At 42.7% G+C, this 26,932-nt stretch overlaps 1 protein-coding gene and 2 long non-coding RNA genes across 5 annotated transcripts in view; 1 reads left to right on the top strand and 2 right to left on the bottom strand.

Annotated features, from left to right (window-relative positions):
• The window catches only part of ZC3H7A (zinc finger CCCH-type containing 7A), a 32,267-nt gene extending 23,835 nt beyond the window's left edge, over positions 1 to 8,432 (bottom strand). The window contains exon 1 of one of the 3 annotated variants that reach the window (XM_072942191.1): positions 8,275 to 8,432. The gene's annotated coding sequence lies outside the window, so the exon portion shown is untranslated. Of the gene's footprint in view, positions 1 to 3,189; positions 3,296 to 5,653; positions 5,744 to 8,274 lie in introns of those variants that run through there. The other 2 variants (XM_072942192.1, XM_015239122.3) reach the window with 2 other exon arrangements.
• A 1,642-nt stretch (positions 8,433 to 10,074) lies between these two features.
• On the top strand, positions 10,075 to 14,096 carry LOC116284140 (uncharacterized). The gene is made up of 3 exons (XR_012061029.1): positions 10,075 to 10,352; positions 10,749 to 11,036; positions 13,435 to 14,096. It is a non-coding gene; the product is annotated as an uncharacterized lncRNA (long non-coding RNA).
• Positions 14,097 to 15,669: 1,573 nt separating this feature from the next.
• Positions 15,670 to 25,915, bottom strand: LOC140687023 (uncharacterized). Its single transcript, XR_012061028.1, has 3 exons — positions 25,784 to 25,915; positions 24,476 to 24,624; positions 15,670 to 15,896 (listed from the first exon to the last, which is right to left on the bottom strand). It is a non-coding gene; the product is annotated as an uncharacterized lncRNA (long non-coding RNA).
• Positions 25,916 to 26,932: the final 1,017 nt, after the last annotated feature.

Raw genomic sequence — 26,932 nt, 5'->3', positions numbered from 1 at the left:
GCTGAATAAATGGGGCTGGAAAAAAAAAGAGGTAAAGTACAGTGTCTACAACAGGACCCTGTTCTGGTATTTAAGAAGGAGGCTATATGTTCCTATCTGCTTGTGTACACATGAAATAGCTCGAAATGGAATCATAGCAAGTTACAGCACTGGGAGAAACCCAGGGCCGGGAGAGGCGCAGGACTGTGTCTTTTCACTGCAAACCTTTCCAATTTTTTTTTAACCTTATAAATAAATTACCTCTGGGAAAAGAAAGTATTAAAAGAAGTCTATGTAGCTTCTAGACCCTTCCTTAGAAAGTTGACTTAAGGGACCACCAAGCCTTTTCTCTGCTTTACTTAGAGCAGAGTCAGAACCTTAGAGCTCAAAGGCACTTGGGCGTCCAGGGAGGTCAGGCCGGAGGGTCTGGGACAAAAGAAAAGCTGAAAGCAAGAAGCATTCCGCCGTCCTTCAGAGAATGACAGACCTCTCCCAACCTCTGTCTGGCTGGGTGGGGAATTAGTTTGAGGTTCACTCAAAGTAAATCTGTTGGCTCAGGAGGACTTCTGGGTAATAATAATCCACCAAGTTAAGAGCCTTAGAGCTATTTCTCCAGAAAGTGCTACAAAACCTTGAACCTTGGCCTCTTAAGGACAAAGGGCAGGTGGCAAAGAGCTGACAACTCAAGTAAGTGATTAAGAATGCAGATACTTAACAGCATGCAAGAAATACCATACCTCCTTTACTCATTTAAAGATTTGGGAACATAACTTCAGGTAATATTTAAATACAATACAACAGAGCATTTCATATTCTGTAGTTTTTCCCCCTAAATTTTATTACGAAAAAAATTTTTTTACAATGAACAGCATCTACATTCTACAATTAAAATTTTGCTCTATTTATCACATCTGCCCGTCTTTACCCATCTGTCCATCTTTTTGTCCATCCATCAACCTAATTTTGGTAAATTGCAAAGCGAGTTGCAGACATTAATTGTAATTCACTAAACACTTCAGCATACATATAATTATCTGGAATTCAACATTTGTTTACAGCTTTTTAAAGTAAAATGCACGCATTTGATAGTGACTTTTGACAAATGATACACTCAGGTAACCCAGACCCCTGACTTGAAATACACCATTACAGTCACTCCACAAAGCTCCCCCATGTCTTTTCTCCAGTCAATCCTTGCCCCACCCCGACCCCAGGCAATCACTGTTCCGTTTTTTTTTTCACTACAGATTAGTATTACCCATGAAATAAGCCTTTCCTTACATCTCTTTTTGAAAGAAAGAAAAGATCAATGCTTTATACACCATCTTATTTTTGGACCCAGTCAAAACCTGGCCTCAATTTTAAAGTGAGGAAGAATTTGATGAAGTTAGTCTGACAGACGCTTTTCTTACTCAAACTCAGCAGCATGTGACAGGAGTCCACTCCCTCCTTGATTTGGGGGCTTCGCGTCCAGCTGACTTCCAAACTTGAAAGCCCTGGGGCTTCATCAGACCCTGTTTTCTCCCCGGGCCACCCTCTCCCCCAAGGGACCTCCTGCACCGCCCAGATGTTAAATACCCACATCCAGGGCCCTGACAACTCCCCATATCCCTCCCTGGTGGAGCTCCCTCCATACGTCCTACTGGGAAGTTTCACTTGGATGTCTCACAGACATCGCACACTCTTCAAAAAGTAGGCTTTTAATATTACGACCGTGAAAAGGAATGTCTCCTTCCCATCCCTGTCACTCAGCCACCCATTTGCCCTTCTGAGGGCAATCTAATCAACCATTGTTACCAATCTGTCCTGATTCCTGACAAAGATATTCTATGAGCAATGCTGCATCTTGATTGTAGTGATGGTTACATGAATCTATGCATGGGATAAAACTGCAAAGACACAAACACACACACGCACAAGTGAATGTAAAACTGAGTAAGGACTGTAGTCTAGTATAATATAAATGTCAATTTCCTGGTGCTGATATTGCACTACGGTTATGTAAACAGCACCTTTGCTGGGAGCAGATGAAGGGTTCATGGGATTCTATGTATTACTTTTGCAATATCCTGTGGGTTGATAATTATTTAAATAAAAAGTAAAAAGTATCTTGTGCCTATGTTAGTTTTATAAAAAACCGGGCATCCTAACATGTTCTGCTCCTTGCTTTTCTCAAATGGTACCTAGTCTCGAAGGTCAGTCTGGATCCAGCACCTATCAAGCTGCTCTGCCTCTGACAGCTGTGCATGGTGTTCCATGACATGTCTGCACCGTCACATCACCAGGCCCCTAGTGATGGGCATTTCGGTTGCTTCTAATCTTTGAAGTTCACCAGGTGCACAGGACATTTCATAAAGGCCTAGCTTCAAAGAATTTCCATAGGATGAAAGGTATATGTATTTCTTTTCTTTTCTTCAAATAGACAATTTTTTTAGAGCAGTTTCAGGTCTACAGCAGAATGCATTTCTCAATTTTGCCAGATGCTGCCAAGTTTTACCAAACGATGCTACCCACCACCAGGAAACCCATCAAATGTTTCCATCGCTGTCAACTAGGGAAGTGACAAACAGTGTGACAACTGTGTTTGGGGTTTTGTTTATTTTAATTTTTCTATCACTGGTGAGGCTGGGCATCACTTCAGATTTGAGAGCTGTCTGTACTTCCCTTTCTGTGAACTGTTTCCTCATCTTCTTTGCCCTCTTCCTTCCAGGCTGAGCTTCTATGGAAGCTCTTTACATGTTGAAGAAAGCAGTCCTTTGGGATGTTATTATTATTTTCCCCAATTTGATATCAATCTTGTGACATTGGTTATGGTACATTTTGGTGGAAAAAGTTTTATTTTTAAGTAGCTGAATTTATCAATACTTTCTTTTATGGCTTCTGGATTTTGACATACTCAAAAATGCCTGCACCACTCTGCGATCACAAAATAATTCTCCACGTTTTCTTCTAGTATTCTCATTATTTCATTAAAGAATTTTTTAAAAACTGGATCCACCAGTTTACTGTAAGGAGTGATGTAGGGATATATATATATTTCCCTCCCAAATAGCTACCAGTTGCCCAAACACCATTTACAAAAAGACCATCTATCCCTACTGATACATATAAGGCCCACACAAAATTCTGGGTCTGTCTGTGACCTTCACTCAGCATTTTTAACTGTAATGCTCCCCCTCCTCCTACGCCTAACCCTTGGCCCAAACTTACCTTTTCAGTAACAAAACCACCTTCTGGCCAGTTGCTCAAAACAGAAACCTTCTTTCTCTCACCACTTCCAATCAATCCACTGACAAGGCTTCTGTCGGTGAAACTGTCAGAACATGTGCCGGCTCTCAGCCCCTCCTCGGCCACCTCGGCCCAGGGCACAGGTGGATGTTGCAATACCCTCCTTTCCTGTCTCTGCTCTCAGCTCTCTGTCCTCCCCGCTGTCCCCTCCCCCATTCATTTCCCACACTAAACTGAAAGGAATGCTCTTTAAAAACACAAATCAGTTATTACAGCCCTGCTTAAAATCCTCCCATGGTGTCCTTAGGCACTTAGCGTAAAATCTAGACTCCTCATCATGATGCCGCCCTCATCTGACCCCCAAGTCGGCTCCTGCCACACTGGCCTTCTTCCTGTGGGTTCCTGGAATGAGTGAGTCAAGGGATCTGAGGTTCCGGGACCTCATACTTCCTGTTCCCTCTGTCCACGACACTCTTCCTAGATCTGAACGGAGCTGGCTCCTTTCACCCCAGAGCCTTGGCTTCAACATCAGCTTCAGAGGCTGTCCCTCTTCGCCTACCCTGGCACCACACCCCACTCCCACCCTGTCACTCCCTTCAAGGGGATCCCTATCTTTCTCAGTCTTGACTGTTTCCACTATCTGGGTCCAGGTCAATAAATGGTTGAATGAAGTGACCAAGTGGGAAAAGAATGCTCCACCCAAAGCTCAGGGGCCTGAGAGTTCGGACCGGGTCCAGCTGCTCACTCAAGGCAAGCGTAACAAAGGATGGGGCCTGGGGGACATAACTACACAGGAGCAGTGGTCGCCAAGGGGGACCCACCTCCTTAGGGAACAAGGCTGGGGATGAATCAACAGAGTGGGAATCAACCAGTGACAGTGACAGACAAAAACCTGAAGGAGTACAGTGAAGGGTTTCATTCATTGCCAACAGTCAGACACACCCTCTTCTCCTTGAACCAGAAGGAAATGGTGGAGTGGTGGGGAGGTGGGGAAGTTTGGGAAAAGTATATCTTAAAGCAAGAAACTCAAACTGAATTTCACTATATTAACTAAATTCTTGCAAGCTGGAACATCACCTTTCTGGAATTGGCTGATTTTAAAACTCTGAAGTTTTATAGGCAGAAACATCCCCTGGTCTCCATTACAATTCCTTTAAATGTTTATTCCAGGCCTGTTAGAGTGATGTCGAGTACAACTCCAGTCGCTAGACATGTTCAGATCCATGAGATTGTGGACTTACACAGTAACTTTAGAAACTATCTCCCATTATCAGAAGACACCAAGGAAAATGACTACAATGAATGGTACAGGTAGAAATAATAGCTGACACTGATGCTCTTATTGGATGCCAAGCATTGTTCTTAAGGCTTTACATGTATTAAATCACTTAATCCTCCTAATAACCCTAAGAGGTAGGTACTGGAAGCCACCAAAGCACAGAGAACTGACATAAAGAGTCCAGGATCACACAGCTCGGAAGTGGCAGAGCCGGACAGGCTGGCTTGGAGCCTGAATTCTTATCCACGGAGCTGTTCCACACCACCAGGGCCAGCACCAGTGCCAGGGCCGCCTGGAAGACAGCGAGCACGCCTAAGTTCACCCTGGGCTGGGTCTGAAAGACAGATACAGCTCTTACAGGCAGGCAGGAGCTTAAAAGCCACCACAGAGGAACAGAATAAATACAGGCCACTGCACACGCAGGCACACACAATGACGTGTGCAAGGGGCATGATTTAAAGCTACTCAGACAAGCAGAGGGTGTCCACGGAAATGCCTCGGGCACGGGGAGGGAGGGCAGCGCTCTGGGATGATCTTCACATGGAAATATGCTCCACCCACAACATCATGTGTTTAGATTCAAGGAGTAAACATTAAACAGCCTTATTTACAAGACCTCTTCACACAGGACCAGAGAAAGTGCCCCAGGGGAGGCGGCGCAGTGCTTGTGTTTTTGCCTGAAAATGTATTCCTAAATTTTAAGTGAAAAATTACAATTACCAATCTATTAAATGCTATCCTCAGACTCAAGCCTCTCCAGGAAATCGCATAAACAAACAAGCAAACAAAGTAGTTAAAGTAACATTCCTGTCAAACCCCAACTTGTAACAGTTAGATCACGCTGGTAACACTTGCCAAACTGTGTGGCTACACTGCACCCCACAGGGACTACAGACCCAGGGAGTCCAACATTATTACAGATGTTCTACCACCTTCTTGAAACAGTCAATCTCCTACTGGATACTTTATGAGAAAGTTTTTCCCTTTTACTGACAATGAAAACCATATGATGAGGGCCTTGCTAAACAACATGGGGAAGGTATTTTCATATTTTTGCCCCCCACCCCACCTGGAGCTATTCATTTTGAAATTGCTGTCAGATACAACATGTGCCAGGGGCCCCTTTACTGTGGCCAGCCCTCCCAGAAGGCCCAGGGAACATCTCACCTCATCCATGAACTCTGTATGGGAGGAATGAACAAGTAAGATGGGTAATCTTCCAGACAAATAGTTTGCCCAAAGTCACCCAGACCCTGAGTCAGTGACATGCCCAGGACTCTAGAAGGGGCATTCCGAAGGGCCAGATTCTGAATATCCCATTCCAGATTCAGGTCGTCTAATATAATACAAAGGTTCCATTCCCTTGTTTGTGAAACAGAAAAATTTCTGCCTCTCTTACTCCATCCATTATATGGTTCCCACGGCTTTGCAAGGTATATGAAATTAATTAGTATTAATTAACTAAACAACATGTCACAAAAATCAAAATTAAAAAGCAAATTTCTTATTGGGGCAAAACCTCGTAAAGTTAAGTGGCCTTGTTTCTTTACATCAAGGAAATTTTTCACCTCAATATAATATGCTTCTTTTGTGTATGTGTGAATTAAAACAGATGTATTGTCATAAGCATGAATTTTAAAACTTCTGGATTAGTGTTTTGCCTATTTCTCCCCCTAAAAATGCTATCTAAAGTTTCTTACTTGAATTGTAAACACTTCACACTTTGGAGAAAACAGATTTAACTTCCAATCCTAACACTGTGGAGAAAAAGTATTCTCATTAAAACACACACACATATTTCAAGATATTATCTAGAAGTCCACACATCATACTTTCTCTAGAATGCCCTTCTAAGGTATCCGAGGCAAAAGGATACAGACATCTGTTTCTATCTCATCCTTTATTGGAATGCTCACAACTTTTCAAGTCACTCTCAACATTCCTAGAGTTAAGATTCTATAGTAATTGATTCTCCCACTCACAATTATTGATTTAACCCTTCCAAATTGGCAGGTTTTACAGTCAATCAAAATTAAGAACTAGGGGACAGTATGATCGACAACCACCATTTTTATTGGCAAAAACTGACAGTATCTGAGGACAGGGAACGGAAAGGGTGTAGGTCAGGGTATGACAAACCCCCAGGCAAACGTCACAGTTACTCGGAGGAAGGCATTTAGGTGGCAGATGCCCTGAAAATAAACACGCTCTTTGCATCACACACACTCACATATTGAAAATATTCAGCTTCAATAACTCAAGTGATTGGATTCTAAGTCAAATCTTATTTCCAGACTCCAGCAAACAGCAGACAGAAAATTTTTTTTCAACCAAGAATATGCTGTCCATTAACTTGAACTATTCTGTATATTAGGACAAGAGTCTCATTGAGCAATCAGTTCAACAGCTCAGTTGAGGGTGAGAAGGGAGGGGCAGGGGGTTCTTTGAGAGCCTAGGAGAGAGGAGGCCACATGCCATCAGAGAAGCAGGAAAAGATAAGCAGATGGCATGGGCTCCCAGCTATCCCTGCCCCGACTCGGATGCTCTAGTTAGTTGAACGCTGTCCAACAGAAATATAATGAGAGTTGCATCTAACTTAAACTTTTCAAGTAGCCATGTTAAAAAAAAAAAAAGAGTAAAATGAAACCAGTGAGATTTTAGTATTGTATTTCAGTTAACCTAACATGTTCAAAACAGTATCATCTCAATCTGCATTATTTAAGCAGAAAAAATTATGAATGAGACATTTTATTTTTTTTCTTTTCTAAGTGTTTAAAATCAGGAGTCGTAAAATTCAGGAGTGCATTTCAATTCGGTCTAGCCACATTCCATGTGCTCAATAGCCCTTGCAGTCAGTGGCCACCTCCCTGGGAAGTGCACATGGAGTTTAGGCAGACTCTCGGTCCTTAAATACCTAACACGGTACCTCCTTTTATCTCTACATGTCCGGACGTGGGGGGAAATGCCCGACTCCCGATAAAGCCACCCAATCAGGGCGCAGGCGCGACCTCTCGGGACCAGCCAGAGCGTTCCAGCTTGACCACACCCCTACAATGACCGTCCCCAACAGGAAATTCACGCTAATGGGAACTGACAGATCTTCATTCTTTAAGGGTGGGAAAAAGAAATCTAAAGCCTGGCAATCTCCGTATCCACAATAAAGGCAGGAAACCATTCGCCGGGCGTCCTAGACGGGCGCCCCGCACCGAAAAAAAAAGGGGGGGGTGGTTGAGGGGAAGGACTAACCCGAAATAAACGAGCCACACGCTCCCCGCGCATCCTTCCCGCTCCTCAAACCCAAGGTACTGAATTAGGGGGTCTCCGATCATCAGAACATACACAGATAATGAAAAAAATACATATTTTTGAGTTAAGTAACAAGAGGTGTTTTGCCAACGGAAATGCACGCAGGCACGGGATGGAGGGTGCTGCAGCCCTCTGCGCCCCACTTGGCGGAGACGCACCCCCAGGGAGAGCCCCCCGCCGCCCCCAGGCGCGGGAGGGGACCGGGACCCGCCCGCCCGCCAGGGCCCAGGCGGCCGCGCGCCCTCGGACCGCCCCCACACCCGCCCCGCAGGGGCCGCGCGCCCTTTGTGGCCGAGCCCTAGCCCCCGGGCCGCCGCTTCGCCGCGGGGGGCCGAGCGCGCCGCCCCTCCCCCGCCCGGCATCCGTTACCGGCCGCGCGCGAGCACGAGGAGGCGGCGGGCGCGCGCCGGGCGGGGGCGCCGCGCGGGGGAGGGGCGCCGCGAGGGCCGGGCGGGCGGCGGGGCCCGGCGGCGCCCACCTACCTGCGGGGACGGCCGCGCCGGCGGGGAAGTAGCGGCGCGCGGTGAGCGGGCGGCGGCGGCGGCGGCGGTGGCAGCGGCGGCCTGGGCGCTCGCTCGCAGCTTCCCTCCGCGACCGGCGGTGGCAGCGGCAGCGGCTCGGATGTGCCCGCGCGGCGCCCTCTAGCGGCCGGAGGCCGCGCCCGCCGCCCGGGAGACGCCACCATTGGCTGCGCCCGCGAGCGTCGGCGCCGGGGGCGGTGGCGGCGCCACGTCGGGCCGGGCGGCGGTGGCGGGACCCGGCGGCGGCGGCGGCGGCGGCGGCGGCGGCGGGACCCGGCGGCGGCGACCCTCGGCCCTGGGCTCGGAGCCGCCCCCGAAGTGGGCGCGCGTTCTCCGCCGGGCTGGGGCCGCGAATGGAGCCAGTAAAATGACGAGCGGTGCCCGAACGCACTCACTCTGAGAACCGATTAGTGTGATTCAAATTTATGGGCGCCGTGGGTGTTTTTTTCTGGGCAGCGGCCCCGGAGCAGAAGAGTCGGGAGTTAGAACAGCGTCTTAACAGGGAACTGACCTAGTTTCATGTATCGAGAGGGCTCCCCTGAGACACTGTTTATTTAGCGAGTCCTTGTCCGGTGCGTCCTGCTCTGCTAGTTGTAACTCTTTGAAGCGTCAGAACAACCGTTGTTGCCCCCATTCCTCCAGCTGGGGAAGAGGGAGCACGGAGCTCAGTGGCAGCTCTGGGACGGAGGGACAGCTTCGGACGCTTGGAGGGCCTGGCTCCCTGACCCCAGGTCCCCGCCCAAATGCCACCTCATCCACCTGTGTTTTCAACAGCCAGCTGTGCTCTGGGGCTCAGCAGAGGGCAGGGCAGAGTCCCTACCCCGTAATGGGATGGGCAGTGGCGGCGGGGAGCCGCAGAGCTACAGAGAAGACCATTTCAGGCAGTAAGAACCAAAGAGACTACAGCAGGGTAGTGAGACCGTGACGAAAGTGATGGTTCCACTTCAGTTGGGGGGATGAGTCAGGGAAGGCCTCTGAGAAGGTGACAGCCGTGCAGAAATGTGCAAACGTCTTGAGGCCAGAGTTTGGTGTCTGGGGAGCAGGAAAGGCCTCGTTGGCTGGGGTGTGTGAGCAGAAAGAGGTCTGAGTGTCAGAGAGGGGCCACAATTGGAATATGGAGTTTGTTCTGTGCGGCACTAATGAGTCTGAATTGGGAGTGACCTGACCTGAGTTACATTTTAGAACGTTCTCTCCCGCTACTGTGTAGGGACTGGGCCATAGGAAGGACTAGACAGGGAGCCAGGAGACTAGCTAGGTGGCTCTGACAGTGGTTTGGGTGATGTAGATTACAAACCAGTTGCGTGAGTTGGCTCAGACAGTCATAATGAAATACCACAGACCTGGAGGCTGAAACAAGAAATTCGTTTTCTCACGATTCTGGAGGCTGGAAGTCCAAGGTCAAGGTGTTGGTAGGGTTGGTATCTGGTGAGAATACTCTCTTTGGCCAGTAGATGGTCACCTTCTTGCTCTCCTCACATGTCTTCTTCTCTGGGCACAAGCATTTCTCTTTTTATAAGGACACCCGTCATATTGGATTAGCCCCCCCCCACGACTTCATTTAACCTTAATTACCTCCACAAAAGCTCTATCTCCAGATAAAATCATGTTAGGGCTTCAACATGTAAATTTGGAGGGGATACCATTCAGTCCATAACACCAGGTAAGCCCTGTGACAAAAACATTCCAGGAGAGCTGGCAGGGTGGCTTTAGGGAAGGCCCCCCTGAGGAAGGGTTTTGCACATCACTCAGGTCTCAGCTCAGACGTCTCCTGGAGAGGCTGTCCCTGATGGCCACGTAAGATTGCTCGTTAACCCAGCCCCCTGCTCCCTCTTTACAGCACTCTTCACTGTCTAAAATGACCATGTTTAATTATTGGGGTACTTATTTGTGGTCTGCCTCCACCCCACTAGGACAGCAGAGAACCTTCCTGTTTTGTTCTCCATTCACAGCCCCTGGAATAGTGCCTCGCACTCCATAAACACTTCTCGAATGGATGTCCCTGGGAAATTTGGAGCTAAGAGCTGTAGGATGAACAAGAGGTAACAAACTGCAGGGGTTCATGGAGAGAGGAAACATTTCAAGTTGGAAGATGCTGAAAGGCCAGGGTGGCTGGACCACAGAGAGCTGGGTGGGGTCTCGGGGAGATGAGATCACAGATAAGCAAGGGTTAGGCCCTTAGCTTCTTGTAAACCTACACAAAGATGGGTGTTATTCTGCCAGCACAAGAAAAAACCCTGTGGGATTGTGTGAGTTTTCCATGGCTGCTGTAACAAATCACCACAGACTTAGTGGCTTAAGACCACACATATTTATTATCTTACAGTTTTGGAGATCTGAAGTCTGAAATGGGTCTCATTAGGCTAGAGCCAAGATGTGGGCAGGGCTGGTTCCTTCTGGAGGCTCTAAGAAAGAATCTGTTCCCTTGCCTTTCCCAGCTTCTAGGGGTCGCCTGCCTTCCTTGGCTGGTGGACGCTTCCATCATCTTCAAAGCCAGCAATGGTCGGTTAATCAAGCCTTTCTACCATGCATCACTCCAATTCTGCCTCTGACATCACGTCTCCTCTGACTGTCCTGCCTTCTTGTAATTACATTGAGCCCATCCAGATAATCCAGGATGATCTCCACATGTATATATGGAAGAGTTCTTATGGCCAGAACATTTGTATTTTAAAGAAGAGAAGAACAAGGCCTGTTCTTTTTAGATAGGTTTTGTTTTTCCTAAGGTATGTTGTATTTGTGACTTCAGTCTTCTTACTCACCTTGGATTCTCCACTCCCCTCCATGCTGTCCTGTCATTTCTCAAGTGAATAAGGAGGCAGTATATGAGTCTATTTTTAGTTACCTTGGTTTTCCCTTCAGCTGGGCACCAAACTGGGTATCTTAGTGAAAGAACCCATCTCCTAGCACTCATCTGGAAATCTGGGAGGGAGTTTTGGGCCATGGGGATCTCTGGACAGTGGCTCCTGCACCCAGGCAGTGACAGCAGTGGTAGTTCTGTTTCATGTGTAAAGTCCTCCAAGATTCTCAGCTGAAGCTGGCACATGCCCATGACAAAAGTGGTTTTTGTTTTATATATTCACATCCTAAGTCCCCTCAAAAAAAAAAAAAGATGTTCTATATCATTATAAATACCATACACTCTCACTCAAGCTCCTTCAAATAAATATAAAATCAATGTTATAGAATAAGTGTTTGTGTCCCCTCTCCCAAATTCATGTATTAGAAATTGTAACCCTCAATGTGATGTTATTAGGAGGTGGGGCCTTTGGGAGGTGCCTAGGTCATGAGGGTGGAGCCCTTATGAATGATATTAGTGCCCTTATAAAGGGAGGGAGATGATTTCTTTGCCCCTTATGTGAGGACACAAGAAGATGCCTATTTGCAGACCAGGAAGAGGGTCTCACCAGACACTAGATCATCTGGCACCTTGATCTCAGACTTCCCAGCCTTCAGGTCTGTGAGAAATAAATGTCTGCTGTTTAAGCACCCCGTCTGTGTTGTTCTGTAAGAGCAGCAGGAATGGGCTGAGACAGTGAACATCTAAGATACAAGCAGCTGGGCAGTAGGAGGCAGCACAATGGTGGAAGGAGAGAGACTTTGAGAAACATAGATTAAGTCCCAACTCACTCCTTACCCATCTGGATGGTGCTGGACCAGTTTCTTACATCTCAGTCTTGAGCTCATCTTTAAATGTGGCTAATAGTCCCTCTGCCATGGTGAGGATTAAATACCGTGTATGTAAGGTCCCCTGCACAGAGAATGTTCAGTAACCAGCAGTTACATTTCTCTAAAGGTGTTGACTAATGAATGAAATAAGCATAACCTTGGGGGTGGGAAGAGGTACTTGCAACCCACCCCACCCGTAGATACTGTGACGCATGCTCCCAAGCTCCCCTGGCAGTTACTGCTTTTGGAGAAACTGTTCCTGGAGGGCATGATGAAAGGGTGACAGATTTCTTAGGTGCTCTGAGGTGGAAAAATAACTTGAGAGTCACTGGCTTGAAAATGGAGCCTGAGAGAGAAACCCACAATCTCGAGGCCATTATCATGGCGTTACCTACAGAAATGGATTGCCCACAGGGCCAACCTCACATAAGAATGAATAATAAAAACGATCTGTTGCAGCTATTACATACCTGTGCCAGAAAAGGAAAACCCTCAATTTTATAGCAACTCAGAACATGAAAGGCATATGTTAAACGTTTTCAAATGACCCCATGATATTTTGACAAGCCACACGCATTGAACTTTGTCAGTGCTCTCTGCTGGAACCTAAATGTGCAGGTTAATGTTATTACATTCCTTCTTGAATAATCAAGTGAATTGAGTAATCGCTGTGGATCACCTGGACTATACTTCTTCCAAATTATGCTTTGATGAAATGCTAATGTATAAGAAAGATACAAAAGATATTGACTGGACTCCTTTACTTGGCTTTGTAGGTACTATATGGATTATGCATTTGCTTCTTCTCCACTTTCTCTTGGTATTTATCTAATGCTATTCAGCTTTGAAAATGGCTTGCTAAAACTCTGCCCATGGGCTGGTTGCCTGAGCATCCATTTAAATGTGTAATGAACTGCAAGCTAGCTCCTAAACATTGATTGAGGCAAGAGAGCCCTAATTATGCCCTAATTATCCAAGGGGGAAGAAAGGGAGCAGATACATAAATAATTGGAGAAGTAATAAGACTTTATGTCTTCCTTGTCAGCATTTTTTCCAGGAATTCTTAGGCGCTCCCCTGAAGGAAGTAGTAGGAAAGCAGACCTTTGCTTTCTGAAGTGCTTTCCCTTGGTTCTCAGCCTGGATTTGATACTAAGTTTAGTGCCACAATGTATCTATCACACAGTTCCTTGCTTGTATTTGGGGGGACACATTTAATATTCAGAAAAAGAATTAATCCAATTCCTAGTAGCTTCTGGGGATAGAACATGAGAAATCAGGAGTACTCCCTCCCTAGACCCAAGTGCAATTCTTTCCGCTACTTCTTTCTGCCCCCAAAGTTGGAATACAAGTGTCCCTTTTCCATGTGTTCCGTCTTCCACTCCATGCCTATTCCCAGCTGGTCTTCCCTCCCCCTGTCCTGTGATTAATCCTGCCCATAATTTCTACTGCCTCCAGCCTCTGGAACTCAAGCCACCTGGAACTGGTCCTTCTGGAATCGTGGATGAGATCCAGGGAGCTCCATTCATCTGTTCAACAAATAGAAGTGCCAACTACATTCAGGGCAGTTTGCTGAATTCCAAAATCTACAGTCACGGTTCCTACGCTCAAGATGCTTAAAATGAAACTTGCTATTTGAAGATGTGGGTTTTGGAAACAGACAATAGAACAGGAAGGAGCATGGAGACCCCTGTAATGAACCAAAAACACAGATTAAGGGAATATATGATCTGTTGGACGTGGAGTCCAAGATCTTTGCCTTCGACATGTGAGATTGTCAGGATATGGGTAAATGAGAATTAACATGAAATCAGAAGAAAATTCACCACTGACTGCAGTTTAAGAGACGCTTACTGCCTCAATTAAAGGGAACTGCTGTCAGGCTCCTTTAATCCATGTAATCTACAATAGAGTGCCTTTTTTTTTTTTTTATCGTGCTCAAGGATCATAAATTTTACTTGGTCTTTTATAGCCTTTGGCAGGGTGCCAAGGCTTATTAGGAAATTGCAGAAACCATAAATATAAAAAATGTACAAATTCTCCCTTGAGTAACTGCATGAATGTTTCCAAAAACATGCCCAAAGCCATTTTTCCCTTCTGTGAAGTTGTTATAAAATGTACTTAGCACAAACCTACATCTGCTCTAGGCTGATTTATAGCAGAAATTTAAATGAATATATTTTAAAGACATTTACGAAAAGAAATACATGTGAATAAATTCTAAATCAGAATCATGGTCATCTGCTTGTGCTATAAACTTTAAATATCAATTAAAAAAAAAAAAAAAACCCTGAGCCAGCTCTACTCCATCACATTCAGCACCCAACCTTCAAGCATGATATTTAAGACATGTGTGTTCACTAGAAGAGCTATTTCTAGGAACACACACTGCTACAGGTGCATATGTGCAGAGAGCCAAATATCCCTGTATGTGTGTGCGTGCACGTGTGTGCATGGTGCGTGATGTTGCAACCAAAAAAATTCATATGTTTCACATAAACTTATTATGGGATGGATTTAAATCTCTTGTTTCTTTTCTAGACTAAACATACCTATCTAGGCTTTAAACATTCCTGGGTTCAACATGACCTTGTAAGAGCTTTCTTTGCTACTCAATTCAAATGTTGATTTTCCTCACCTCATCTACAGTATCATCAAAGACTGCTTTTCTTTAGCTTTGATCAGGGAATTGGTTGAAACCAATTCTACTAGTTTATCCATAGTAGGTGTTACAGTGTTTTGACACCTCTCTTTGTAGGAGGACATCCAAATCTAGCAAAGAAGTCCCTGTAACTGGGGGAGGAAGGGGAAACAAAGTCTTAGTGACTCATTTACCCTTTGAGGGGTAGTTCCTTCTCAAACACTTAACTGGGATTTTCTTTAAAGGAGTTCATGAATGGGTATGTCAAGAATTTTTTAGTGGCAATGATATTTAAGTAGTGAACCCTATTTACATTAGATTAAGGCAGAGAGCAAATCTATAAGCTCATGTAATTTAATCATCTAGGTAAAGTCGGCTTTGCTGTCATCAAAACCCAATCCTTCTCCATCTGTCAACTTTGCTTTTCATTCTTGGGCAAGTCCTCCCCTTGTGGGGACAAGAGGGCTGCCAGCTTTTCCAGGTTTATGTGGCATCTTCTCAGCAACACCCACAAAAATTCCCCCAAATGCCCAAGGCCTGACTCTCATTGGCCGGAACTGGGTCATATGACCATCCTCAGTCAATCACTGTGGCCGGAGGGATGCTGTCATATACTTACATTGTATACAGTCATCTTAGACAGTGATGACTGGGATCATACAGACTTGGCAACTTACAGTCCAACTGCCTACTTAGTATCTCTTCCTGGCTGTCTCAGAAGCATTTTGAACACAACATCTCAAAAATTGAACTCATGGGCTCCCCCTCCCCATGTGCCACTTTCTTAGGGGAAACTTCCCTAACTTTCCTGAGTAGATGAAGTCTGCCCAGCAGAAGCCTTCAGAGTATCACGTACCTCCCTCTCAGCACTGGACACAAGTGCAAGCTTATGTTTGTATATTATTTTATTCATGTTTGTCTCCCTCACTGGACTATAAGCCCCAAGATGGCAGGGATTGTCTTTTTTCCTCAATGTGACTTGAACACAGATATTCAATAAATATTTCATTGACTGTATTAGTATTTATCAATGTATAGCTATTTATCGAGAAATGTTTCCCACTGCTATAAAAATATTCCCTAAAAAAGGCAGTTTGCTGGTAAGAAATTAATCCAAAGTACAGCAGAACAGATGGGTTGTGGTGGATAGAAAGAGCTTGGTTACGAATATGTGCTCCTTGATGCCAACTGGTCTGCAACACACAGAGATCCTAATGGGAACTGAAAAGGCTCCCCTGAAAGATTTCATGAACATGAAGGCTCTTGGAAGACACACAAGCTGAAAAAAACACATGTAACACTTTATGGGGGGAAGGTATAGCTCAAAGTGCTAGAGCACATGCTTAGCATGCACAAGGTCCTGGGTTCAATCCCCAGTACCTCCTCTAAAAAATTAATTAATTAATTAACCTTATTACCTTCCTCCCCACCCCCCCAAAGATGCATTTTATATATTTTTAATTGCATGTGCATGCATTTATGTAATATTTTATATTTCTGTTCAACATGAAAGCATATCTTTCTATTCAATTCTACATTTGGATTCCTCTAAAGTATGTGACATTACTATTTTTCTCTTAGGTTTTATATAGATTAAAAGGCTGTAATCTTTTCATTAAGTTTTCAAAGCTATTACATTTTTTATTAGCTGAACGATTCTTAAATTCTATGGTGTCTTACAATTTTCAAAATTTTCACACACATGATTTCATATAATCACATAATAACCCTTCTCTCCTAGCCCTGTATTGCCCCTCCCCCTTCCCTCTCCCCACTGGTAACCACTAGTTTGTCCACTATATCTGTGAGTCTGCTTTTTTTTTTTTTTAATGGAGATACTGGGGATTGAAACCAGGACTTCATGCATGCTAAGCACACACTTTACCATCAAGCTATATCCTCTTCCCTGTGAGTCTGGTCTTTTTACTTTCATTTACCAGTTTGTTATATTTTTTACATTCCACATATAAGTGCTATCATACAGTATTTGCCTCTCTCTGTCTGACTTTTTTCACTTAGCATAATGCCCTCCAAGTCCATCCATGTTGCTGCAAACAGCAAAATTTCATTCTTTTTATGACTGAGTAGTATTCCGTTGTATACATACACCGCATCTTCTTTATCCAGTCCTCTGTTGATGGGCACTTAAGTTGCTTCCATGCCTTGGCAATTGTAAATAATGCTACTCTGAACATTGGGGGTGCATATATCTTTTCAAATCAGTATTTTGTATTTAGTTATGAAAACATATTTTATTTAGTTATGAAAATCAAGCAATTTTTAAATAACATTCTGTCAGGACTGAGATGTCCCTGTGATAGAAGTAATCAGCTCAGGAGGAAATAAAGCAAAGACTGATAAGATCAGAGAAAATGTCAGAGAATGAAATGAAAAGACAAGGAAGGAAAAGTCAACAGTAAGATGTGACCAACCAGGGAGCAAACTGTCCTCCAAGGACGCTGACTCTGTGACAAAGTTCAGTGTTAACAAACAAAAGTAGCAGTTCTGGTGGAAAATTTTATGTTATGTGCTTTTTACCACAGTTTTTAAAAAGAGTAGCAACTCTGGAAATCATATGTCTTATAAAAGGAATGAGATAAATTCCTAAAAGGCTGTGAAGTAAAATAGCTCCAAAACACTGAGGAACTGTGAATAGTTTAGATAAAAGCCATTCATGCTAAGAATTCATTTTTAAAGGAAAAGAGCCCAGGAAATACTAGAATATTGCAGATCAAATGCAAAATTTAGGAGAAAGGATGTGGGAAAAGTGAACGGCATTCATGAACTGTGGAAAGAAAATAAGTGAACCTAAACAATCACAATATCAAAAGATTAAAAACTAAAAGTGCGAGGGGGGAAAAAAGTAAAATGTTTCCCCATTAAACCCTGAAAGCTTAACTTCAGAATGTTCTGAGAGCATCCTGGTAGCAGTTTGAAGCCGTCTGCTTTTATGTATCTTAGCAACTTCAATTTAAAGAAAGAAGATGATATCTGACATCTTCTTGGAATTCTGCAATTATTAGATTACTCATAGCACATATGATTTCAGCAAAAAAAATCAGCAGGTCATGATACAAATTCTATTTATAAGCCAAAAACAGACTTACGGATATAGAAAACAAACTAGAGTCACCAAAGGGGAAAGGGCAGGAAGGGATAAATGGGGGTTTGGGGATTAACAGACAAAATTACAATATATATAATAGATAAACAACAAGGAGCTACTGTATGGCACAGGGAACTATATTCAATTTCTTATAATGACGTATAATGGAAAAGAATCTGAAAAGAAAAAAAAATTATGTATATGAATCACTTTGCTGTACACCTGAAACTAACATTGAAAATCAACTACACTTCAATAAAATTTTTTTTAAAAAGGCCTAAATAAAAAAAAATCAACAGGTCAGTGTAAGCCAATACTGTTTCAATCCAAGTTTCTAAAACAAGCTATCACTAAACTTTTGTTTTGCAAGATCAGGACCAAAGTTTGATAAACATTTAATACAATTTACATATTTTATGTGTGTACACATATATGGGCAAACATTATTTTGTGGGTATAATTATGGATGTTGCATGAACTTTCAACTTGTAGTTAAACCAATCCAGGTTAAAATGACAATTCTGACTTAGTGAGCTCCAAATTGGGAAGGTTTTATTGTATCGGCAGCGGCTGATATTTTCCATGCCTCCATGCATTTTCTTTGGTCTCTTCTAGCTTTTTGCTACTCAAAGTGCGGTCGGTGGAAAGGTGACATTGGCACTTTGAACTTGTTAGGAATCTAATTATGTACACCTAGGGGGGGCCTGAAGTGGCTTTTTGTTCTTCTTACAAATTCTTAGGCCATGCCAGCACTACTGATTCATGGAACACACTTTTGAGAAGTGAGATTCCTCTAGATACTGTTCTATTTGCCTTTAAATTCTGTTCCTTTTCTTAGGGATTTTCTGTTTTCACCTTTAAAAAGTGTTGGTTATTGGGATTTTGCAATGCTCGAAGTCAGAAAAAACTATGTTTGACGATGGCAGTTTTATATTCTTTATTTTTTAAGATGGTCATTCTTCCTGAATGACAAGTTTAGAGAAAAGAGGAAAAAAAAGGGGGGGTTTCAGAGGGTTATGGCAGACCACTAGTGACACTCTGTGGCCGATTCTTGAAATTACAATAGCATTTTTTGGGTTCCTTTCAAATGTAAAATTAGAAAAACTGACATTGGTTTTAAAAAGTCAATAGTCTGTCTCCTCTGACAACCCCCCCTCCTCCCCACAGACACTGACCAGATAACTGACTAATCCAGGATGTCAGTTGCTGGTTGGGTTCCAGGTGGAATGTTGGGGTGTCCCCTCGGGCTTGTTATGGATGGTGGCTCCACGGTAACTGGGCAGAGCCCTGCAGTGGGTCAGTGCCATGGAGGGGCTGCTGTCCTCTGTGGAGCTTAGCTTTGGGCTGATCCTTAGGAAGCTGAGTGCAGTCCTGGTTTCGCTGCTGCCCAACGGCCTGTGTTCTCAGCTTATGTTCCAGAGCCTCCACTGGGAGGCAGCGTTGAGTCTGCCTGTCCTCACCTTATTGGTGGGTATCTTATTTACTTTCAGGCTTATGCAGTCTGTTAGAAGTCAACTTACTGGAAGACATGAAAAGCAACTGGCAAAAACACTGGCTGCACAGATCAAGGAGAAATGCCGCCTGATCGACAAGCTTTGTGTGGCTAAACAGGAGTGTGCCAAGATGGAGACAACTGTAAAGAAAGCCAGACAAGAGAAGGAGCCAGTAAACACACCCAGCCTCGCTGACACTTACAGAAAGTTGATGACGGGCAACCTGAGTTCGAGGAAAGAAATTGATTTTCTCATCCGAGAACTGAGGAAAGAGAGATCCCTGCAGTCTACACGAGAAGAGATGGAGGAGATGCTAACAGTGCTCAGGTTCCTGGAAGAGGTCATGCGAATCAGCACATCATAAGGGGCTTTTATAAACCGGCGAGGGGACCAAGCACCAAGTCCCGATGGCCCCTTTCCCAGGAGTGGGCCCTTGTATTAAAGCCGTGCTGTTCCCTCCCCTCCACTCAGGCCTCCCAAACTGCCAGGCTGCATGCATTCACTCAGTCAGATCTCCACCTGAGCTGCACTGAGGCCAGTGGATGGAGGGCAGGCCCCTCCTTTGGACCAGAGTTCCTCCAGCTTTACCAGTGAGCACAGCAGTGAACTCCTTCATGGTCAACATCTCTCATCGAAAATACTTTGGAATTCCCAGATCACACCACGAAGCATGGACTTTCTTTATATTCAGTAGATGTTTGGATTCTCTCTTATTAGTTGTGAAAGAACTGTTGTAATTGAGACTGATCTTCTACTTAGTTTGAATCTGTATTAAGCCTCACTTCTCAAGACAGTTTGGGTAACTATTACATATCAGCAATGTAAGTGAAGTGTATGCATAGTTATTGTGTGTACAAATATTGCATTATAATTTGAAAATGTATGCAACTTGTCAATTTAAACTTTTAGATGGCCATAGCATTTATTTTTAGAGTTTAATTCTGAAGTCATAAATTTAAGTCAAAGAGCCTTTTTTTAACCTTAGTATATATAGTTAAAAAAAAAAAGACAAACTTTTTAAAGACGAAGTTAAATTGTACTCTTAGAAGAAACTTTTATCATTTAATTTTTATGTTCTGCTATAACAATATCCATAATAAAAAATAAATTTGATAAATTAAAAAAAAGAATTTTATTTTCCTCTAACTGGTCTTGTTGGACTGAGTTTTCAGGTCTTCTCTAGGACTTCAATTTTACTTCTCAAGTTTCTTTTCTCACCTACCTGAAACCCATCTATTTGGGTTATACCAAATATATTTTTGGTAATATATATATTTTTCTTTATTAGAAATAGGTGTCTTCATAGAATTTCTAGTAGTTTGGAAGAAGCTGAACGTACTAGAATCACAGCATGTGTGTCAGCTGCACTATTAGCATTCTAGCTAAGGGGAATTTATTGCTCCAGTTTTAGTCATTATAACACAGTCCTGTTTAATACTGCATGATCTGTGGGTTGCCATAAACGTGGTACAGATTGGAGTGCTAATATGACATGAAATGAAGTGTCTCGTCTGAATGTTGCTTTTGTTTTGCATTTAACAAATTAGTATGTTGACATTCATCACTGATGGATTTCATTATTTGCTGAAAGGGTTTTAAGGGGTTTGACAGCATGAATGGTTTGTCCTACAGACTTTTTAGAATTGATAAAAGCATCTTTGTTCTTTGTACAAAAGCACCACAGATATCTTATTGATGGACACACAAAAAGGGATGGCTTGTGTAGCTGCAACATAAAATAAACCAAGAAAATAATTTTTGAGTTGCTAAAAAAAAAAGTCAATAGTCTGTGTCTTAATACTATTTTTTAACTGATTACTCTAAAATAATTATAGATTCACAGGAGGATGCTAAGAAATGTATAGGGAAGTTCCTGTGTGCCCTTCCCCCAGCCTCTTCCAGTGTTAGCATATTATGCTACCAAAACCAAGAAACTGACATTGACCAGAATTCACCAGTTACACATGGATTCATTTGTGACACGATTTTGACATGTGAAGGAAACTGCAATAGATCTATACAATTATTTTATTTCGGTGGTTAAATAGTGTTAAATTCTATGACCAACTGGAAGTTCTATCTCAGCATTGTAACAAAGTAAAATGAATCTCATATTCTAAAACTTGCAATTTTATTGAGTCAAATATTGCCCAAAAAAAGTAGGACATAATGAAATAAGCACTGGACTGAGAACCAGAAAGCTCAGGTTGTAGTGATTGGTTTGACTCCAAAATAGCTGGAAAACTTCGGGCAAATTGTGTAATCTCCCTGGGCCTTATTTGCTTCATCTGTAAAATGGGGGGAACTAAACCAGTTGATTTCTAAGATTTCTTCAAAGTTAATGATTAACAGTATACTCTTCAGTCTTTCATTCAACAACTATTTGAATACCTATTATAAGCTTAATGCTAAGAATGCACTGACGAATAGTAGTTTTCTTCAAGGAGCTTGCAGCCTAGTACGAGGAGACAAATATGTAACTAAATGTCCAGTGTGCTCTGATGAGAGTCATTCTCTGTGCTGTCCAGTGCAGAAGCCATAGCCACAGGTGACTATTTAAATTTAAACTAAATTATATCAAGACTTCTGCTTTTGGTTAGGATGATAAAATGGGGGTCAGATATACCCTTCTACATAAAACACCTAAAAGAACAGATGAAACCTAGAAAACACAGGTTTTCAACTTATTGGACATCAGACAATGTGGGACTGATCCCTGGGGGGATAGGAAGTTAACACACAAGGAGAACCTACTATGGACTGAATGTCTCCCCCTCAGGTGCATATGCTGAACACCTAACCCACCAATGTGATGACACTAACAGGTGGAGCCTTTGGGAGATGAGTAGATCATGAGGATGGAGCCCTCATGAATGGGATTAGTGCCCTTATAAAAGGCACCTCAGCTCTCACCCCTTTCTGCCATGTGAGGACACAGCAAGAAGTCAGCAGTCTGCAAAGACCCTTGCCAGAACCGGACCATGCTGGCGCCCCGATCTCAGACTCGCAGCCTCCAGGACTGTGAGAAGTAAATTTCTGTTTTTTCTAAGACACCCAGTCTGTAGTGTCCTGTTACAGCAACCTGAACAGACCAAGACAGAGCCCTACAGTTATCTCCATCTTCCTGCCTAGAGAATGTGTCCAGACTGTGTGCAGGGAGAGGATCCAAGTAGACCCTGGCGAGTGCCCTGATTTGAAGAGATGGAACTGAGATTGAGGGGAAGTCATAGCAAGCACACTTCTCACGGCAGAGGACAAGTGGGAGAGAGAACCAGAGATCTGCAGAGGGACCCCCTCAAGTACTCAGGAGGTCACTAATAGTACCTGTGTGTGAGGAAACCACCTGAAGCCAGGGGAAGAACCACCCCTGAGGATGCAAAGTTGTAATAACACTCAGGACTCACACAGGCCTGGCAATAGTGCCTGCCCTTCCAGCCAGAGAAAAACCTGTTGATTCAGAAAGCACTGAATGGGGGTTTCAGTATCTGCAAAGCAGCTCAAAGGATTTGGCTCAGAATGTTACCTGCAGCCCTTGAGAAGGAACTAAAGGTCCTTGCCTTTGTTAATGGCTAACCTGTTATTTTGTCTGTCTGGACTGTTTTCTTTGTTTCTGCATTTTCTCACTTCTCTGATTAAATTTATTCTCTGGAACTCAGGAAAGTTAATGTTTTTCTACAAACAAGAGGCAAGTGGAGGATATGGGCAAGGGTGGGGTCTGTTCCAGGAAAGCCCCACAGGGTCCTGCTCAGTGACACTCCCAGTTCATCAGACAGAACAGCTCACCAAAACCGCCCCAAAATCAATGAATCAGAAATGCCCTGCTCAGCCTAAATTGATAATTTTTCAGTTGCATGTCCATCTCAGAATTAGATTCCCTGGCAAATAGAATTTTAAAAGTTTCCTCAGATAATTCTGTTCTGCATCTTTGGCTGAAAACAATAGGTTCAAATAATTTGATTTATTAATAAAGTCTACACTTTCTCTTCATGAGGTGGGTGTGCGCATTAATGGAAATAGTCAAGGAAACAGAGTTAAAATCCTAATGTCATTAGGCATCTGAGGGTTTATAGACCTACGTGGCTCTTGGGGTATTATAAATATCACTGGCACCAGCAATTTTGTGAAGAGCAGTGATAAAGCTGCTGTCTGGAGATCCTCACAGCTTCATAACTTTTGAAAAGAGGGGAGGAAGAACATCGGTATAAGAAACAAGAAGCACACTTCGTGGTGAAGTCTGCTGTTGTGAACTCGTAAATCACGGATCTGGTTAGCCTTCCATTTCCAGTGCATACGTGTAATTTCTAACAGATACTAAAAATAATACCAATGAATGGTCTAGAAGGTTGTTAGGGGATAACTCATGGTCCTGTAAGTTAAGAAATGTCCCTGATGACTCCGGTCCTGATGATCAACTGAAATCTTCTTTGTCACTTGCAATTGGAAGTGTATTATTTTCCAAAGCCCTTCCTTTATGTTATCAGTTACTGCACCATCCCCCAAATAATCTATTAAAGGGAACTTCCATTTGTGCTTCTTTTTTTTCCGTATCAGTTTGAGTGACTGTAAAATAATCCTGGTTTTTTTTTTTTTTTTGGCCATACCATGTTTCTAAAAAATTATTTTTAATTGTGGTAAAATATGCATAACATAAAATATACCATTGGAACCATTTCTTTAGTTGACATATGGCTGAGTTACAATATTGTATTCATTTCAGGTGTACAGCAAAGTGATTCAGCTATATATACACATTTTCAGATTATTTTTCATTATAGGTTATTACAAGATATTGAATATTGTTCTCTGTATTACACAGCAAATCTTTGCTGCTTGCCATTGTAACCATTTTTTCCTAGTTTTTTTTTCATTGTAATCATTTTCAAGTGTACAGTTCAGTGGCATTAAGCACATTCACATTGTTGTACAATCTATCCACAGAACTTTCTGCATTTGCAAAATTGAAAATGTGGGGTTTTAACCTCCTACGTGTAAACATTGTTTCCATTGTCCCCATTATAAATGATTTACCTGTAGACCTTTCCTCTCTGTCTTCCAGAGTTTTTCGCTTTTCAATTTCTGCCTTCTTTTTAATTTCCAGGAGTCCTTGCCTTCCTTATTGATCCTTCACACAATACAATTCTTATTTCATTTTGTGATATCTGCTACTCCATGCTTGAGGATATTAATTACAGGTTGAAAGATAATTTTTTTTCCTGTTTCCGATCGCCTGCATCAACTCCTTCTGTAAATTATTTTTACCTCGTCTGTCATGGGAGAAGAATTCCTCCAAGGTCCTCGGTTCTGGGTTCTGTCTTTCTGTGTCAAGGGCCATCGAGTAGGACTTGTTGACTGGTGAGATTTCTAGGATGAGTAGGTGGCATGGTGAGTCTATTTCTCCATGGGAGACCCTGAAATGTCAAGCAAAGAGAAGGAAGATAGTCTTTTTTTTGCGGGGGGGGGTTTAATTAGGTGTTTATTTATTTATTTAAGGCACAACTACAGAAACAATAAGAAGATTACGGTTTCTAGGGGTTTGGGGAGAGGGAGGGAGGGAGGAATGAATAGATAGAGCATAACGGATTTTTAGGACAATGAAATTATTCTGTATGATACTATAGTGGTGGCTACATGTCATTATGCATTTGTCAAAATCCGTAGAATGTTCAACATCAAGAGTGAAGCCTAATGTAAATGATGGACTTTGATTGATAATAATGTGACGATGTTGGTTAATCGATTGGACCAAATATGCCACTGATGAGGGACGGTGAGGGGAGGGGAGTATGTACGTGTGGGTGGGGAGGGCTATGTGTGAACTCTCTATTTTCTGCTCAATTCTGCTGTGAACCTGAAACTGCTCTAAAAAAATAAATAAATAAAAGGAAAAAAAAAAAAAAGAATGTTCAAGGCAGTTTTAAAAGGTCCAAAAGTGCAAAACTATCTAGGATTTAACATAAAATTATAGTCAGGTGCTTGTTGTTGTGGCCCCTAGTTCATAACAGTTATTTCTAAGCCTCTGGGTGTTTGTAAATTTTGATAATTCTTCTAGGCTGAAAGGTGAATTTTCTGAGTTTTGATGTGCTTCATACAAGGCACAGATTGCAATAATAACAATAAAAATAATTCCAGAAACAGCCATTATCATTGCAAGAGGAAAAGGTATATGATCAGATAAGAAAGCCACAGCAGAAAGTTCCAGGAACAAAACAAATACTCTAATGAAAAACAACAACAAAATAAAACACAGATACATTTGTAAAAAGTCTGTAGGAAAGCTTCCTGCCGTATTCTCAGCAGCCAGCTGAGTTCCAGCCCTTGCATTAGGTACAACTATGTCTCCTGAGCTGACTGGTTATAGAAAGCATCACTTGTGGATTGTGGAATTAAATAGAGAGCCACCAAAATAACTCAAGTCTTGATTGGTATTTTAACAGAGAAATGGGTTGCTTGGCATTTTCTGAACACACCAGAACCCACGCGAAAAGGCTTGACTTCCAATTAATGGGGTTATTAACCAACTCAAAAATCAATAGTTTTTCTTAACCTACACAGACAAAAGCCTCTTACTGAGAGAAAATCTGAGCACGTTTTGCTGCACAATCACCACTCTTCCTCATTTCAGGAAAGTTAAAAAGACCTTGGCCCAACACAAAATGATCAAATCCTAGGAATGCATACAATGCCTGAAATATGGTTCTACATGTTTCCCCAAATGAATAATCAAGAATTCCTATATCAGAGTGCAAGTTTCATTTGTTCCTTTTAACTTGAAAGAACACTATTATGACATTGAGTTCCACATCATATGTCATCAGAGAAATGCAAATTAAAATAAGATACCACTACCCACGGATTAGAATGGCCCAAATCCAGAACACTGACAACACCAAATGCTGACAAGTCTCTCTCATTCATTGCTGGTGGAGATGCAAAATGGTACAGCTACTTCGGAAGACAGTTTAGCAGTTTCGTACAAAACTAAACATAGTCTAATCATATGAGACAGCAATCACACTCTTGGTATTTAGCTCAAGGAGTCGAAAACTGACGTCCAAACGAAAAGCTGCACATGGATGTTTATAGCAGCTTTATTCACAATTGCTAGAAACTTGGCACACGATAATAGTAATATTCCAGGCAATGGACTATTATTTAGCACTAAAAAGAAATGTGCCATCAAATCATGAGAAGACATGGAGAAATCTTAAATTCTTACTACTAAGTGAAAGAAACCAGCCTGAAAAGGCTGCCTACTGTATAATTCCAACTATATAACATTCCAGAAAAGGCAAAACTATACAGAACAAAAATATCAATGGTTGCTGGGGGTTCTGGAGGTGGGAGGAGGGGGAGAGGAATAAAAAATGGTGCACAGGTGATTTGTAGAGCAGTGGAAATACTCTGTGTGAAACCATCATAGTAGATACGTATCATTATACGTTTGTCCAGACCCATAAAATGTACACAGAAAGTGAACCCTAATATAAACTATGGACTTTAAGTGATAACGCTACATCAGTGTAGGTCCATCAGTAGTAAAAAATGTACCTCTCTGGTGGGGACTTGAGAATAGGTAAGGCTGTGCATGTGGGGGCTGGGCTGGGTAGGAAGTGTATGGGAAATCTGTACCTTCTGCTCAATTTTGCTGTGAACCTAAAACTGCTCTAAAAAATTTGTCTTAAAAACAACAACAGAATACCTATATGTGTCCATGTA

Source organism: Vicugna pacos, chromosome 18, assembly GCF_048564905.1.
Source record: "Vicugna pacos chromosome 18, VicPac4, whole genome shotgun sequence".
NCBI lineage: Eukaryota > Metazoa > Chordata > Mammalia > Artiodactyla > Camelidae > Vicugna > Vicugna pacos.
Note: the sequence above shows the minus strand (reverse complement) of the source record. Positions and strands in the feature narration are given on the sequence as shown.